This window comes from Homalodisca vitripennis, chromosome 5 (genome assembly GCF_021130785.1).
Source record: "Homalodisca vitripennis isolate AUS2020 chromosome 5, UT_GWSS_2.1, whole genome shotgun sequence".
In the NCBI taxonomy this organism is placed as follows: domain Eukaryota; kingdom Metazoa; phylum Arthropoda; class Insecta; order Hemiptera; family Cicadellidae; genus Homalodisca; species Homalodisca vitripennis.
The window spans coordinates 118378254-118396908 of NC_060211.1; the positions used below are offsets into that span (position 1 = coordinate 118378254).

Below are 18655 nucleotides of genomic sequence, written 5' to 3' on the forward strand. Positions count from 1 at the left end.
CGGAGTAAGTTCTCATTAACCGGCACTAATGGCACAGTGGGCGGCGGCCTCACCCACGCACTCTCTGTGCAAATTATCATAACTAAAACAACGGGCCGCACAACATAAATATCGACTCGACATATGCTCGCGGTCTGGCCGGCCGCTCTGCCGTCCTCTGCCGCCAGTCCGGTCCCATTGCCACATCACCCACATAAGTTTTGATGATTTATTTCATTGGGGAAGTTGCTAATGACTTCCTCCATTAGTACAGGGTTACTGTGTGGGATATACAGTTTTTTAATATCATTGTAATCCATCATCGCGAAAAAGTTGTAGATTGAAAAGTCTCCTCAAAGACGACGTTCGATATAGGACATAATCAAGATATTTTTGCCTAGAATTTAGTTAACGTCCAATTTAGGATGTAAAAATATGTGTATATATATATATATATATATATATATATATATATATATATATATATATATAACACGATACTAAAATAGAATATATAGTGGACAACTTGTATACTAAAAACGTATTCAATCAAATATGGAATATTAGAGAGAAATTTAGGTTGCTTCACGGGTACTTATAACAACTGTTTCACTCTACGACTTCATGGTCCCAATACATTGTTTTTCAAAAAGTTAATCAGAAGATATGGAATTTCTTTTATTAACTCTCAGGAGTGTTTAGATTGTTATTTAAAAGAATATTCCCATAATGTTCCCGTTTTTCAACAGGAAATTGTGGGCGAAACCGCGGGTAATTGTTAGTCAAATAAAATACTAAATTATAGAAGTCAGTAATTTCAAAAAAGGTCGTTTCATATCCAGAAAACAAGGTTTGCACAAATGAAATGTTTTAGTTTTCTTTACAATGGTTAACAACAGAAGAGTGATTATCGCTTAAGAATGTCGAGTTAAGGGTGTGGAGGTATTTATAACTGTCTCCTTTTAGGAGACGTTTTTAAATTGTGTAATTTGTTCACTGAACACTACGTACCTAAGGTATCTGAGGTAGCTGGGAATCTTTTTTCTGTTTTTATTAAGTCCAAAACTTAGTAGTAGAGGAGGACTTTTTGACTATACTCTAATGAAATTATCAGATTGTAGAAATGGGAACATGGTTCCTACACCATTACACTTACCTTGGGAGCAAATATGCAACTGTATAAACATTCTGAAGGTCTAATAATTTACAAGAAAATGTATAAAAAATTAATAACCCAACCATTTCTTTTATGAGTTCCATTGTTATAACTATTATCTCATCCCGCTCCCGTGTAGCGTACCGGCTGTAATTTTTATTTCATGGAGCATGACGAGATCCGTTCAATCTGCCGAAAACTGTTCACACTCTGTTTACTTTGCAATCTTAAATTCAATTATTGGATACGATTTGAGACGACGCCAAATCGATGGTATCGCCAGATAATAGCGGGTAATGGAGCACGCCAAGAGGATGGCCGATATTTTATGCTGCGATTAAATTAAATTCTCCCAGATATTCCTGTGATAATTCCTCTTCTTCTGTTATTACGGCCCCATGATATACGAACTGATTATCTTTAATTATAGATGACTCATAAACAAGGAGAAGCGATGCGCCTTTGTTTATGGCGGAGACGGCAGCGTCTTGGCGTGAAGTTGGTAGTTACAGAGTCGGTGTCCGGGTCTGCTACCTCCCGCAGTTAAACTGATGAAGCAACTCAATTAAATTGACTTGTTACCGTACTGTACATTACGGCATCACTCACAGATGAGGAGTTAATGCGTACATTGGCTTATCTAATTCGGTGATTAGGCCTAGTAGTACAACAGGGTGAAGTACTTTTAAAACTCCACCATACATTGGAAGACATTCACATGTGTTGTAACTTGCATGACCTCAACCTTTGAATGCGAAATCAAGCAATGAGTGAAGTTATCTATTAGTATAGATTCATTACATTAGTATATGATTATGAATTGAAACGTATCATTATAGTCATGAATAATTAATGTAACAGTTTAATCAATAAATGAGGTGTTTTTCTTAAATTTCTTGAAATCGGGATCTGTCAGAAGACTTTAAATTCCAAATACCTAAAGGTCCCAAGGCTAGAAAATGCCAGAGGTCGAAAGGCCCCAAGGGCTGGAAAATGCCAGAGGTCGAAGGTCCCAAAGGCCAAAAAATGACAAGAGACCGGGAGCTCCTACAGACCGAAAGGTCCCAAAGACAGGTAGCTACCAAACGCAGGGTGCTCTTTAGTAGCTCTCAAAGTTCAGAAACTCCCAAAGACATAGAGCTGCCAGAAAAAGGAAAGTCCTAGAGACCGAAAGATTCCAGACATCGGTACATGCCCGGCGCCGGGAGCTCAGAGTTTTTCAGTGTTAGTGTAATTCATATTCTAGAGTCGATCAGGAACTAAGTGGTTCTGTGCTAGTAGGATTCAATATACCAGTCTTATAAACTGCATCGGAAGTTCACTTCAATCTTCAGCATTCATTCAGTTATTTATGAAACTTTTGAGTAACAGGGGGGATAAACACTGATTATTCAGTGAATGTCAAGTAGGCATGATATCCGTCGATGGGCATAAAGCGTTGTAGTAAAGGGAACTTGAATTTTAAGTACAATTTTATTAATTAAAATTACACGGCACAAACTTCTGAACCAGTCTTGTAACATTTACACAAGATAATTCCCAAACTTGAAAATATCTAACGTACTATCAAATTGGGATCTAATTAAAAATAATTTAACTCATGAAAAGTCACTATATTATTAAAAAATCAACACACAACACATTTTAGTTTTAGTGGAATAAAAAGTACCTTTTATTAGTATTTATTAGTACCTTAAAGTATAGTTTTGGTATTTCGAATAGATTTGCAAGGACCGTTGTCAACTCTAAGTAGAAATGAAGTGGACGACTAGGACTAGGGCCAATAAAAAGGAGACTGATCATGGTTATTTATTGTTGAAAAGGTATGAGGAGAAAAAGGGGACGACTAGAACTAGAGGCGATTACCATAGCAGACTGAGGGCGGTTCTTTATTATTAAGAGGTAGAAAGAGAGGTAGACGACTAGGACTAGGGGCGACTACCTTAGCAGACTGAGGGCGGTTGTTTATTGTTGAGGAGGAGAAAGAGAGGTAGACGACTAGGACTAGGGGCGATTACCATAGCAGACTGAGGGCGGTTGTTTATTATTAAGAAGGAGAAAGGGAGGTAGACGACTCGGACTAGGGGCGACTACCATATCAGACTGAGGGCGGTTGTATATTGTTGAGGAGGAGAAAGAGAGGTAGACGACTAGGACTAGGGGCGACTACCATATCAGACTGAGGGCGGTTGTTTATTGTTGAGGAGGAGAAAGAGAGGTAGACGACTAGGACTAGGGGCGACTACTACAGCAGACTGAGGGCGGTTGTTTATTATTGAGAAGGAGAAAGAGAGGTAGACGACTAGGACTAGGGGCGACTACCATAGCAGACTGAGGGCGGTTGTTTATTGTTGAGGAGGAGACAGTTTATGGGCACCAATAGAGGTATAATTGGAGCCCCTGACACTGCTATAGAGATATAAGCTTGGGCAGGGGCAGTAGTACACAATAACGCAATTAATTAATGGTACGGACAACGCATACAGATGAGCGCATACACTAGAGAGTGGGCCAAGACAGGTGATTGCGCATGCGCGACTCTCGTTAGATAGTCTGGTCCCTCCTATCTTAACTAGTACAACATGCGTCATTATTCACTCATTACGATTTGTATCGTCTGAGCACACGCTAGATACTACAAGGGTTGCGTAACAGCGGTAGATCTGTAGTCCAGACATTAAATTAATGATTATTGTTTCATTACAAACAAAATGTCCTATATATTAATTTAATCCGATGAGTACTCTTCGTTCGATATCTTTTTAAAATGTTTCCTTTACACATTTTCACTCACAGGAAGCAGCTAGCTTTGACAAATTTCTGTCGAATTTTAAAGGAAATGTCTGCTGATTAAATAGTTATAATCTTTTTTATAACTTCTTTACAATCGTAAAGGACATTAAAGTAAATTAAAAACTCAATTTTAAACTATTATAAGACAATATGAACTCACATATAATAATTTCATAAATATTAAATAACTGTGGAAATATACAACAAGAACAATTATTTAAACAAAATTGCATAACTCTATAACAGTACACAATATATTCACGCATCTTTAGACAATGAAAAGTTTTAGAGTTTTAAATTTAATTAATTTGATTTATAATTGTAAATAAGTAATAAAGTCAGTACAAATATTTGGTCACCAAACATTGTAGTGCTGATATAACAGAGAAATAAACTAACTAACTCTTACTATAAATGTAAACAAACCCATCTTAGTTGTTTTTATGAGATCAACGTAGACTTCTCAGACCTGTGTATGTAAATTTTTTCTTGATCGGCAAATAAGGGAAAATCAACTATTGAACAAAAACCAGAGGAAATTAAAAAGGTAAATAAATAGCTTTTTCGCAGATTTTCTTGGTAGTGGCAAACTCAACATTGGCATCGGAAATATAATTTACCCGAACCAGAAATGCTCATACACGTACAAAGCCTACAAAATTGTGTTGGAAGCTGCGGGAAATGCTAGTAACATATCCATTAGATTATTCAGATTTGTTTCTTTTCAATAATTTTATTGATTGTTTATGGTAACGCAAAAATGTCTTATCTGTGGTACGATCAGTCCCATATTCAAACACCTAGAAACAGCAGAAACCCTAATTACGTCCCAAATTGCGAAAAGCCGACAAAAGGAGTGCCCTAATTAAATTTTTTCGCACCCGTGGATTAAAACCCTTAATCAGATAAACTGTAGGTTAATATTATTTTAAGACTCTTGAAGAGATTAAGAGATAAGCGATATACTGACACCAACTGACACCTGGTTTATAACGATTGGTTTCAAATCCTGGCTTGGCCACGATATTTTTGCAAGCTGTCTATTTAAGGTTAGCCTGATGAAATGCAATATGGTTCCGGGATAGAGCTACAGATTATCTAAAAAATACGTCAACGTTTATGATAGATTTTAACTTTAATCAACTGTTCCACCACGACTGAGCCGGAAGAGCCAACATTTTTCTTTAATAAACAATCAATCAGTTCACGTCCTAAGACGGAAGTATTGTTCAGTAAAGTCTAATATCTTAATAATGTTAAATAGTTTGAATTTATCAGCGAAAGTACCTTTATTGTTTTCTGTAGCTCAAAGAAAATGTTTACCATAGTTTTAGAATAATTACGAGAATAATTTGTTTGTGTACTTAATATGTCATTTTACAAGGATACTTTACAACTTTAACAATATTACACATGTTTAATCACCTCCTTTGTTTAGTATTTAGAGCAACACTGAGTACTCTATTATAGACGAATATAAATTGTTGTCTACCATATTAGCCCATTGCCAAATATTCAAATGTTTTGTACGTCGTGTGACCGGGGCGGCGGCAGCGAGGTGCGCCGAAGCAGTGGTAGATGCCCAGCTCCGCGGCTCGGTTTGATTTATGCCGGCGATTCTATTGAAATTATCAACTCTGTGTGATTACGCGGTTAACAGCGTGAAAACTTACGAGCGGAGCGTGAGCGGACGCTGCCTCCAGGACTATTAACTGCTCGAATTTTATTGAAATTATAGATTCCCAAATAGAACTGACATTTCTCGAGCGGCAATAAAACTAGGACAGTTTGAAATCGTGATGACCAAATGTCAGTGCTTAGGTGTTAATAGCGGCAATCTGGCGAGCGGATTGAGCACGCTGCAGTAATTGTGAGCGTGCGTGAGAGCGTGAGCGTTGCAAGTGTGTGGTACAGCTGTGGTGAGGTGCGGTGAGGCGAGGTGACGATAGGAGTGAGTGAGGATTATTGTACACTGCCACACGTCTTCAGCAGTCTACAGGTGAAACTGTTTTATCTGAGCAGAAACCCTAATTGCATCCCAAATTGGGAAAAGCCGACAAAAGGAGTGCCCTAATTAAATTTTTTCGCACCCGTGGATTAAGACCCTTAATCAGATGAAGTGTAGGTTAATATTATTTTAAGACTCTTGAAGAGATAAGCGATATGTTGACTGCAACTGACAGAAATATCAGAGCTCACGACACGTTTTACAATCCTGATTGGTTTATACTTTCCAGTTTAACCTATATTGGATACAATAAAAACTTAAATCTGGGCAGTGCTATGGGTGTTCAGGAGCGGCACATCCTAACAGCAAATGTCGGGAGCAAAGAGTTCAGTTTATTCCGGAGGATAACTGATGGAGTAGGTGAGACTCCCTGAGTGTTAAAGGTTATAAAAAAGCCTGAATGAGATCTATCGCCGCCCACTTAAACTGGGATAGGCTGGATGGCCCCTACTCTAAGGTGACATGGCTGATATGTAATGCCCATAATTCCTCCTCACGGTGGATGCAACATAGAATCTCGACAGAAGGCGAGCTCTACCTAACCTTACCTATCCTTGAATATTCTCTAAGTCTGGAAGAAATGCAACGGTACAATTGGCATAAGAGAGGTTTCTTCATTTTCCTTTTCTCAGTGAATAAATAACAAAATGACCTTCTGTAATCAAAATATTAGTGCGAAGTCTAGTAATATCAGGAGTATATTGTAAATCTATGAGTAAAGATAATCGTAAAAAATATATGCCGAAAAGAAAATTATTTCATTTCTTTTACTTGGGAGTCCAACTTGGAAACAGACGATTTTGAGGGTAAAATACATCAGAATTAACAGAAGAGAAAACATTGAAAATTTCTCAATATCAAGTTTATTTTACGTTGGATAAACATGTTCTGTATATTTACGTCCTGTAGAAAAACAGCACAGATGTTCCATGTAACTACGAAATGGAATTTATGTTCTATTTACTGTGCCTAGTAGCGGTTTAAGCTCTAATGTTTCATACATAAATTAAATATGTGATAAAAACAACAATATTTGTGTTTTATCTCTAATATATTACTGTACGTACACTATATATATGCACTCATAAACTTTGTTTGTTAAAATCAATGGCTCTATAAAGAAAATAGTTGTTACTTCTGTGATTACATTAAGATAACATCATTAACGTAAAGGCAATTAATTCTTGTTGAACATGAAAGGGAGAGATCAAAATTAATTACAGATAGTTACTGAGCAATTAATTTAAAGGCTACGCGACCAAATAGGCAATTAAAAGTAGTTTATCAATTAAACAAGTGTCCTGGCAATAATTACAGTTCATTAGGTGTCGTTTCCGACACATAATAACAGCATTTAGACAGTCGACTAAACGGTCTAGTTTAGCTACGAGGCCTAAAGGTTGTTTAAGGTTGTTTTCGTAACAAAACAGGGTGACTCAGACTTAATATTTAACATTTTATTTCGTTACAAAACATGGTATTGGAGTAGAAACGGTTAAATTAAAATTCCCACTACAACTCAAACACACAGTTTTCCATATCTAAAAAACATTTACCTTCCACCAAGCTGCAGTTTCTCCACGTAATTACTATATGTTTTACATTTCGAGCATGTTCTAGAATTAGGTGAGCCCTTTCACGCATAGCGCCAATGACCTTTTAAGAAGGATCTGAATCATTTGCTACAATTCTTCATTATTTTCTGCGAATGGTTTTTAAAAACCTTTCTCGTCATTAAAACCCAACATCAAATTCCTTGAGATTTAGATCTGATGATATAGCTGTACATTTTATAGAATTTCGTAAGTTTATTTTTGGCCTCTAAAAAAGGAAATAGAAAAAGGTTTAAGAATCAAAATCCTTCTTTAGCCTTGTTCAACTGGTAATTCCTGAAAAGCGTTTGCATGGATTTGGGATGGATTTTACCTCCAAAATTGCTTACTAATTAGCTGTACAGAGTTAAAGTAATACAGCTGGTAATGATAAAAGTTATTTAATTGTAGACCATTCCATGCATACTTAATTTCTCATTCCAGATCCAATTATTAAGCAGTTCTAACCAAAAACATTTTAAACACTAGATCGATCACCCCTTTTTGTCCTATTACTGTGGTGGATTGTTTCCATATCGCATTAAAAGCTAATTTAATTTTACATTCGAGTACATTCATGTACATTTCTTTTCTCGTAACATGATTTTTAGAATATTTACCACCGTTAGTTGGCAGGCAATAACACTATTGATTTCTTATCTCACTGATCGATAGCAAATATTTAAAAACATTCTTGTTATTTTCAATCGCCATCGTCAAAAACGTATTTAGGAATTATACCTCGCACTCAACATTTTAATTGTTCAAAGACTTCTCTTCCTGAACGAAAAATAGTTTCATATATTTTTGTACATATAGTAGGTACACCTATGTAATACAGGCTTGTAGAAAAAGGAAGGAATTACAATTGACAAGGAGCAATATGAGTACGCTCGACAAGGTTGTGATAGCTACTAGCAGAGTGTCCAGATATGAGATCTGGTGAGATAACAGGAGGAGCTGCGGAGCGGGTAGACACCGCTAATGGGTGATTGCGGCCCAGAGATTATTATTGGCGCAATCAGATCGAGTTGCGGCCAGCTGTTGGAGGAGGAGGCACCAACAACAGCTGACAGAGGTGGGCTGCTGGGACTGTCGGCGTCAGCGAGACACGGTACTTTACATGACAACTGCGAGATGGTACAGAAATACATAAGGAACACTTGAAGTACGTTTGACCTCAAACACAAATTACGTGTTGTGAATTGTCACAGAGGCTTTGCATTTGCTTAAAGTTAGTTGGATTTCTCTAATTATGTGTTTAAATTTCCAGTTAAATTCCAGAACACCGGGAAAGAAAACACAAAGTGGACATTACAGGAAATTATTTACAGGAGCATTTCATACTTGACTCCTCACAACATTTGCAATTCTGATGGTCATCTTGTTACACCTATTATATTTCATAATGCTGCTTGCAAATTTTGTTTTGAGGAAGTTGGATCCAACATATAAGGATGACCATGTCTTGACACAGCCATTCCTACTGTAATCAGCATTCCGCCGTGGGGAAACAGACACAGACAAAAGACTACATTTACCTCTATTACGGACAATTTTGGAGGAGTGCTGACGTAATTCCACGTCTACCACAATCCGCGAGTACTTTGACATTTACAAATGTCTCCATTAAGTGACCGTCAAATGGTCTGACATTCTTGTTCGTCCAATTCCCGACCAGAATGAATACTGGCAATTTAGCACTATTAGAATGAAAGGACGACCGCGACCGGGCCGCAGACAACAGGAACAACGTCGTGTCAAGGAATGGTGTCAACTAATTGGCTGTGTTAACAGATGAAGTGGTGATACTGCCGCATGGCCGTGCCGTGCCGTTAACGTGAGGAGCGTGACGCGGCGCTCGTGAGCAGAGTGTTCCCCTTCTTCTTGTTCTCACGCCGCGTCTGGGCTAATTGTGTAACGGCAGGTCTTTGCCAAAATACTAATAACTGGCTGTTCCGGAAACCGAGAACCGACCGGAAGCAGAAGCTATTTACATGAGGCCCAGACAAATTTGAGACATGCGTGGTAACGGAATTGTTTAAATGTGTGTCAGTAGAGAACTGGAGTTCCGCTGAACGAACGTGAAAGTTACCGCGGTCAGTCTCGCTTTGAAAACCAGGAGCAGTAGTTCATACTCAAGATATGAGATCAGTGTTTACACAGTATGGAATGGAAATGAAAGACACACCTGTAAAAAGCTACTACAAAACACTGACATCCATAAGCAACCTGGACGTGATTACATAAACCTGCCTTGTTTATAACTAAGTACGAAAGCACCATTGGCATTACATATCTTGGAGTTCACTTCTTCACGTTTTAGACTGTGGGTCTTTAAAAATCATTCATAACAAAGTTAAACTTTTTCCAATCTTAGAGAACCATTACTTCCCCTTGTAGAAGCAAGTAACTGCTGACCAAAAATTATTATTGGCGTAATCAGATCGAATAGTGGAGGGGACAGCAACAATAGTTGACGACGAGAAACGAGACTAGGCCGCTGAGAGTTGACAAATTAGTACATCGCCAAATATGGTCCCGTAATCCAATTACAACCCAATTTCAGCCAACATTGAAATCCCATCGTCACACCTAACGTAAAACTGTAGATTGGACTTTGGCAATGGTTGCCAAAGGTAGTTTATTAATTAATAACACTTAAAAACGCTAAATACCCTTATACACTAAGAAGACAAAAATTTGTTAATTCATCATTAAACTTAGCATAAACCACCCATTCATCCACATTTTCTACACAACGTGTAGAGGTATGTTTTTAATAACTGCGTTTATTAAGGAATAGTACGTATTAGTATAGTACACTAATATCAGGCATAGTTTCAAATATTTTGTATTTGTAATCTATATTATTATTTGCAAAATAAATTTTTATTAAAAGCAAAAATTACATTTTGAAACAAACTAATAGCCTCAAGTTTTTGAATCCTTTACGTGATTGATGGATCATCAGATTTCTAGTCCATATATAACAAACGCACAAACGTAACTATAGTATTTTTAGCGATGAAAACATTCTTTGTAATCGAGGAAAACACGCTAGAAAATACAATGTAATGTCATCAAATTATAAAAATTGTCATCAAAGAAAACACAGAAGAATCCGCTTTGTATCTAAATAAAGACATCCTGCTCACTCGTCATTCAAGCCACACAACACGACTAATGCTGGCTTTAAAACAACTCAATGTTGTTATTAAATTAACTGTCAGCAAGGATGAGAGTGCAAAGTAGAGAAATATTACGTCACGCGGCATGTCTCGGCGGCGGCCCTTCATAGTCCATGCCCTCGAGGTGTCAAATGACTGCCCACGCAGCGCCACACCGGCCACTGCACTGGTTGCTGAATCATCTTATCTCCGCTGTCGCTGTGTGGGAGTTGGCAGCATTCCTTTGTTTGTGCCATTTGTGTTTTACCCTTGACATATCTTTTGTATGGTTTGTTATCTCCTGTCGAAGAGGCGTTAAAGTTCAATGCTTTGTCTGTTAGAGCTGTATATTCGTACTTGTCATAAATAGCACACTGTGCTTGAAATGAAGACTAATGAAAGACTATACGAGTATTAATGAACTATACACTTTTGCTGATCTAAAAAAACCCAATTTCCATTTCCCTCATTAATTTCTGTAACGAAGATCAAATAACGATTAGATTGACATACCTACTTTGATGTAATGGCTGGCTCTAAGAACTATTATAGTACTATTTTCCATAAACCCAGAAATGCTTTCAAATTGAAAGAACATTCTTAAACTTAAGAGAAGGTTAAAAAGGTCATTATTGGTAATTTACGCTCGTTATGAACATTTGTAATGATGGTAGATTCACTCCAGTTAATGAGAATTAGAGTATAAATATTAATTGAATTTACATAAATAATAAGAATATTATTATTATTATTATTACAGTGATTGTATCAAACTACATTCTGGCATAGGACAGACACTTAGTGTATCAAATTTTATATAATATTGACGAATCCAGAGGAGATATATACAAAACTAAACCAAAATAGCAATAATTAAAATCTTCATGTAGAGTGTAAGAAACTTCTAGGCTAGTATGGGTTACATTTCTGGGAATCTCCTGGATCGCTCTCCTTATCTCGGCCAATTTTCACGGGTCCATTTGGTATCTAATTACAGTGATGGGTCTGTCAGCCTGGTGGTGCCTGGTTGTGTGGTCTGGTAGCGTCGCACCGCGGTCTCGGCAGCCATCTTGGTGCCACCAGACTGTGTCCCCAGACCTCAGCCGCGCCGAGTTGAGTGATTTTGTTTAAATTGCCCTTCTCGGTATTACGTCGGTTATTACTCCGGCTGGACAGCTCGCCTTGAACGGAATATACAGATTTCTCGAGGAGCCACAACAAAACCTCGTGTTCGTCTTCATCAGTGTACAGAATCTTAATAGAATTTTTCTAGATATACCGTTGTTGATACATTGAAGACTTGGTAAAAACTACAATACGACGTACCTTCTGAAATAAACCGATACAACGGGTATTGATGGGTGCGAAAGGAAGTAACGAAAGAGACATTAACATTCTTCTCGAATTAGTGAATATTGATGATCAATTGCTCAAAATGTGCCTTTTTCATTACAAAAAAAAAAAAAAAAAAAAAAAACATACCTTATATTCGTGATTTAGAGGTTCTATATATTGTTTCATGTCTTTACTGTATTTCTTTATGGAGTTACTTACAACCTATAACGTTAATAACCTTTTACCTAATAGCCCCACCAAATCGTCCCTTTGAACCAAGAGGAACCTATGGACCAAGCTTTAACCTCTTTACCAAGAGTTATCGCACAGGTGAACAGACACACAGACAATGATACGATTTTACCAAGGATCTGGCGGGTCTTACCAACAGTTAGTCGAGCAAATAATGCGAGGAATTGCTCATTGACACACAAGTTGGCACATTATGTTGCGTGGAGTACAATTCTCAATTATACCACTATATATTCTGCACTTACCTGCTCTTGTGTCTGGTATGGAAAAATAATCAGAACAAAACACAGCTTTGTAAGAGAGTAACTAATAAACGTGTTCCAAAAGAGGAATTGAAATTGATCATTACGATACAAATTCAAATGTATTAAATGTCATTATACAGATTAAAATGCCTTTTTAGCTTAGAATTGTGCCTAGGGAAACGAACCATATTTCTATTTCTAGGTCACTCTAACATTACTTAGGGAATGTGCGACTTAAATGGAGAGTGTAGCCTAGTTGCCGCTATGAAATAATTACCCAAGACCTACATCCGCCACTGGAACGTCCTGCCCATTCCCACGGTTCCTTAGTTCGAGTCCGCACGTCCTTCCAACAGTCATGCCCGCCGAATCCTTCCGCACCGGATCCCTAAATTACCAGTTCTGTTTGCCTTGACTAAACACAGGCGAAGGAGTCTGCTAGTTGCTAGTCTGCACAGAGCGCGGCGTTTCAAGGCTACAACTGGATTTGTTTATCACGGCACATCGGTGTGTATTCAACAACCGCTAGTACAAAATAATCAGAATGCCTGTATTGTATAGAAAACGTGTATGTTAATACTCTACTTCCAATGACACGAATGCTGTTTATGTATGTAACTACGAGAAGATTGAGGTCATAAGCTGTAATTACAAACATATAGACAAGCAATTTAAGATGATTAATATAAATCTATACATGAACAATTGGAATACTTTTACAAACACGCATACAGAACGAGCACCATAACAGGACATACATACAGTTACATTAAGTATCTTAAGAATCAATATAGAAGGAACATTAATCAACAAATACAGCTTAATGTAACACTCGTAGTTACACAGTGTATGTTTGTTAAACACTGATAGACAATGTACATTTTTTTAGATTTAATCGTGATCTGAAATGAGTTTTCAACGTCATATACTAAGAATGATAAATTATGTTGATATTTTTCTGGAACTGCATTTCTCTGCTAAATAGGCCGTAATAACAGTGGGATTCTCAGTCGTGGTAGGACAACGTGGTATGTCTCGTATGTCTCAACAAGGCCTCAGCACAATAGCGGCTGTCATTATGCCAGCGTGCCAATTAAATATAGTTCCACACGGCTATAAGAACGAAACTGTATGTAGATTTTTTGACTTTTTGAAGTAATGTATGCCTTTTGCTTATTTAGTAATGCTGGAAGATCGATGGGGGTGTAAATACATCACTTCATATCATTATACCATCCAATTTAACGTAGCATTGTTAATATAGTTAGTGTTGTAAATTATATCAAAAGCCATTTTAACGCCAGTTTCATTTAACAAAGAGACCTCTACAAAGTAAATAATGTGGAGGCATAACCACAACCATGCTTGAACCTGTCTCAACAAAGGATAATAAACCTGGGGCATGTATGGTTTAGTGGATGGATGATAGAGCGCGGGACTGGGTAGCGGAAGGCGGAAGGATCTCACGATGCGGGTCCGCCGCTACTGACTGAGTCTGTACCGTTACGTGCAATATGACATGAACACTCATCATTAACCCATCTTGTCATGGGAACTGCTCGGCAGACGTTATAACTGTCTGGTGCACCGCTCTGCCTCCTCGATCATCCGTTAATGTCCATCTGCAGAACACGGGGACAGCGGCGGTCATTGCCTACGATACTGCTTCTTACAGTGCTCGTTAATGCTACGATTGTAACATACGATATGCAACGAGCACATCGTATTCTTGCCTAAAATATTACTTTAAGAGATTCGGCGTTTACTGATTTCCTCACAAACTGCTCTGACCAGATCGAGGTGAGCGTGATAGATCGTTCCAAACCGAGCGAGCCTACTCTGCGATATAACCTATGATTACGAAACTCGTGACACCTCTGATCCTCGCAGTTTCGGTGGTTGGAAGTGATAGATGTTCGGTTTCTCGACCTCCAGCTCCTCACGCGATCTGCGCTGGTTGGCTCACCGCCGGCGGTGGAAGTGAAACTGATTCGCATTACTGCTGCCCCATCAGTTTCCTGGTACCTGACCTTTCGTTCTCTCTTATAGTTGCCTAGGGTTGTTGTTCTCTGGGGGGTGTGAGAATTCGTAGAAGTAATATAACTTAAGGCAATAATTTGCTTCTGAACTTAAGACTTGAATTAAGATTGAAAATCATTGTTAGGTCCAAGATGAACACGGTTGGGAGACACTTTTAAGGAAAAATTCATAATTTCTATTGATCAAAGCTATTTAAATACATTTGGTGGACATAAAATTAACGGTTAAAACGTAGAATGTTATGAAACACTTAAAAGATACGTCTCTAATACATTACAAGATACGCTCAGAAATTCACCTCAATCCAACAAAATATGGGTATCATCAATACACAGATTCCAGAAGAGTTAGTTGCCTGGAACTCGACGAACAGGTGAAGATTTACAACTGTTGGTCCACCGGGAACAAGGCCATTACTTCCACATACCACCCGTGGTGAGAAACTGTTTGTGAGATTAGTCTTTGACAAATCTGCGCGAAATTCACGTATAGACGATGTGGTTGAAGGAGCGACCGCACCCGGGTCTTCTGCGAACCTCTATTGACATCACTAATGAAATGTTAGGCTTTCCAATGCAATCTTCAATTCGCCTCAATAATGCCCGGTTATTACGAGTGGTTGGGAAATGCTGATGAGCCAATCCGAGCCTCATCTCGCCTCTGACCCCAGGTACTCGCTCCCTCTTATTATTTCAAACATGACTTCTTATTTAGTCAAAGCAAACATGCCATCTTCTTTAAATGTTTTGTACCTCTGGAGATGACCGTTACTCCGACACAGAAACGTGCCAACGCTCACACAAAAAGCCTCGAATCGCCCACACGTTTCTGTATTCAATCCGTATTTGCTGAAGTGAATTCAGCAACATTTTGCCTTTTACAATTTTGCAACATTTAAATATTTGTCACCTTGATAAGGTCTTTTAATCTTAAGTGAGGGTATGAATGAAAGCAAAGCATAATAATTTATTGTACCCAGGTAGGTTTTTAACCAATAAATTAATAACATAAAATTATCCAATGCCATCAACAGTAATCATCTACGAACCAGAAACCGATTTCCATTGTATAAACACATATCTTGGTTTTACTTAAAATCGATAAAGGAATTCCTTCTGGAACAAGAAATCGATCGTAAGCAGTGCTAGTTTTAATAGAGGTTGGAATAAAAGGATACCAATAGGGTTAAAAATATCAATTGATACTTTTTCTCAGATTATATTACTATTATAGTTTGACTAAAAACCTAAAAACACTAAAAACCTTCAGTCATACGTATAAGTAATAGTTATATCACCGTTACAAAACTAAATAAAGGAATAAAAAATAGCCATTTTTAGCCAAACAATTTAATTTTTTTAACCCTTTCAATATAGTCTCATTTCGACTTCAACTAAAACTAGCGCAGCTGACGTTGATTACATTCTTAGTCAAAACTCCCTTAACAAGTTCAAGAACACTTGCTTGTGTGCTTACAAAATGTAAATCTCGGCTCCTGTACTAGAATTTACTATAAAGTGATTAAAGAATCCTATCGTCTTGAAAGTTCACATAGAGGAATTTCTGAAGGACGAAATGAAAAGTGTGGAAACTTGTACTCGGGTTCAGGACGGCGGAGGTATGAAGTAAAGGACTCTAGGACACGTGTGAGTGTAACAGGACGAAAAGGTCAGACTGAATATCAAAGATGCCATACTTTACTGAAAGCATCTCCGGCTGGAATTCATCATTACTAGGAACAGGCCGAGAGCGCTGATAATGGTACAATTAATGAGCTGGCAGTATCATTAGAGGTTGCAAATGCGATCCATCAGCTGTGATAGGCCTACAGCTGATTGCGCTCAGCTCAGGCCCGGTCAGCTGATTGGCCAGCGCCATGTGGGTTGAATGTTTCTGTAATCAGAGGCTATACATCGGCACCGACCGCGTCGTCCTCAATCACTTCTCAACACAATAGTCCTGAGCATCGGAATCAGGAATCAGGACATTGGTTAGTTCTGCAATGTTTCTTGTCTGGTTACAGTGATTAATTAATTACAAGTTAACTGCGTGCAAGGTGGTACTTGCAAGACCAGTCAGTTAGTGCCTTTATACTATTCTTTTAGTGACGAATATAGGGTCAGAAACAGTAATTAAAAACCATTTAAAATCGCCTTTTGTGTGACTTTACTTTTGGCTTGCACTTTAAAACATAATTTAATTTTACATTTATATACACAGCGTCCCGCGAGGAAAGGCACTGATTTAAAATCTCCAATACTAAGCGGAACTAAGGCCTATCTCCATATTGCCGACTATGTCAAAATTGTTGAAAAATTTGCAAGAAAACAGATTACAACTCATGCATAAAATCAAGACTTTTAATCAAAATTACAATCTGGAATTAGAAAAATATCACAGAACATGTACTGCCCTCACGAACTTGTTTAGTGATATATATATATATATATATATATATATGTGTGTGTGTGTGTGTGTGTGTGTGTGTGTGTGTGTGTGTGTGTGTGTGTGTGTGTGTGTGTGTGTGTGTTGATGTTTTATGTTTATTTTGTTCTTATAGCCCTATTTATATTTTTGTTATTTCCTGAAGACGGCTTAAGCTGAAATATAGAAACTGTATAATTTAATCATTTGAAGATTTCTTATTGAAAATTTATATATATATATATATATATATATATATATATATATATATATATATATATATATATATATTAAAAATGCAGGTCCTTTGTAATAAACAATTATTCTCAAGCCTTTGATTCAATCAATCATGAAATGCTTCTGCCCAAAACCAACTATTATGGCTTTGGCGATGGTGTGATTTCATGGTGAAGGTCATAACTACAAGAAAGACAGGAGGTCACAAAATTTGGCAATGAGTCTTCACAGCACATTTTCAAATTACGTGGTGTACCTCAAGGTACCTACCTCGGTGCAATTTAAATTAATTTGTACACATTAGACTTCCCGCTGTGTGTGCAAAGTTGTTCCGTCCATTTGTATGCAGATGACCGTCAGTTGAATTTTACTATACCACGCGTCATCATGGTCAATCCACAATGGTCTCAGACTCAATATAAGCAACTGCACAGTCCTGCATATTGCTCCGCAATTCTGTGACAGAACCTTAGTGAGAGTGGGGTGGCGGTGGTGCTCGACTGTGAGAGCTTGGCCAGGTTCGATAGAGTTAAGACTCTGGCGTCGTGTTGGACCATGGCTCCTTTTCCGATCACTTTTCCCAAATCACTCCGTGCGATTGGCAGATTGAAGGGTCTGTGCAGATTCAGAATATTTCCAACGGAGATGCGATACTGCAGCTTCTGCAGACGTTAGTCCTGTTAGTGCCCATAACCTGCTTATGGGAACAGCATTCCGAGAGAGGACATTGGCGGAATCCAAAAGCTACAGAACTCAGCCGTCAGGTTCATTTTAAACCTGAGCCAATTTGATCCCATGTATCATTTCTGGAATGCTGATTGGTCCCCATGGAGGCAGCGTGCAGGCCGCTGACGTGTTGTATGGTCCACAAAGTTCTCAAATTTAGAGAACCACAGTACCTCCGAAAGAAACTCTTGTATCGGGAGGAGGTCTCGCAACGAAGCACTTGCCAAGATGGAGGTTCCACTCTCCGAAAGTGAGGCTGGAAGTCGGAAGAAGAGGCTTCTCTTATTTTGTCCCTGAATTTGAAATGGCCTCTCCGAACATATTACAAGCATTGTATCTTGTTTGTCTTTTAAAGATAAGATGAAGGATTTTAAATTAATAGCAACTAATTTGTGGGTTCTGAGCTACGACTTAGGTAGTTTTGTTAGTATTAATTAGTATGTAGTGTTGACCTGAGCTGATTTTAAAAACGTTTGTTTGCTAAAATACTCATGAATAAATACATATTTATTTTTAAGAATACAAATTTTTCAAAGTTTATAAAAGGCGAGTGGAGGAAAATGTAAAAACTTCCCGTTTTAGTGTAACAAATTTTGACTAAGGATGGCTCTGGACAGAGAGGCCAAGATAGTTCCAAGATTTCAATTGGATAACAAATGTTGAGAAAGCGGGTTGAAATGGAAAACATTGAAGATCGC

At 37.9% G+C, this 18655-nt stretch overlaps 1 protein-coding gene across 1 annotated transcript in view; it reads right to left on the reverse strand.

Moving 5' to 3' along the window:
• LOC124362808 (calpain-1 catalytic subunit-like) overlaps positions 1–18655 on the reverse strand; it is a 211553-nt gene that overhangs the window by 154732 nt on the left and 38166 nt on the right. The gene's annotated exons all lie outside the window — the stretch shown is intronic.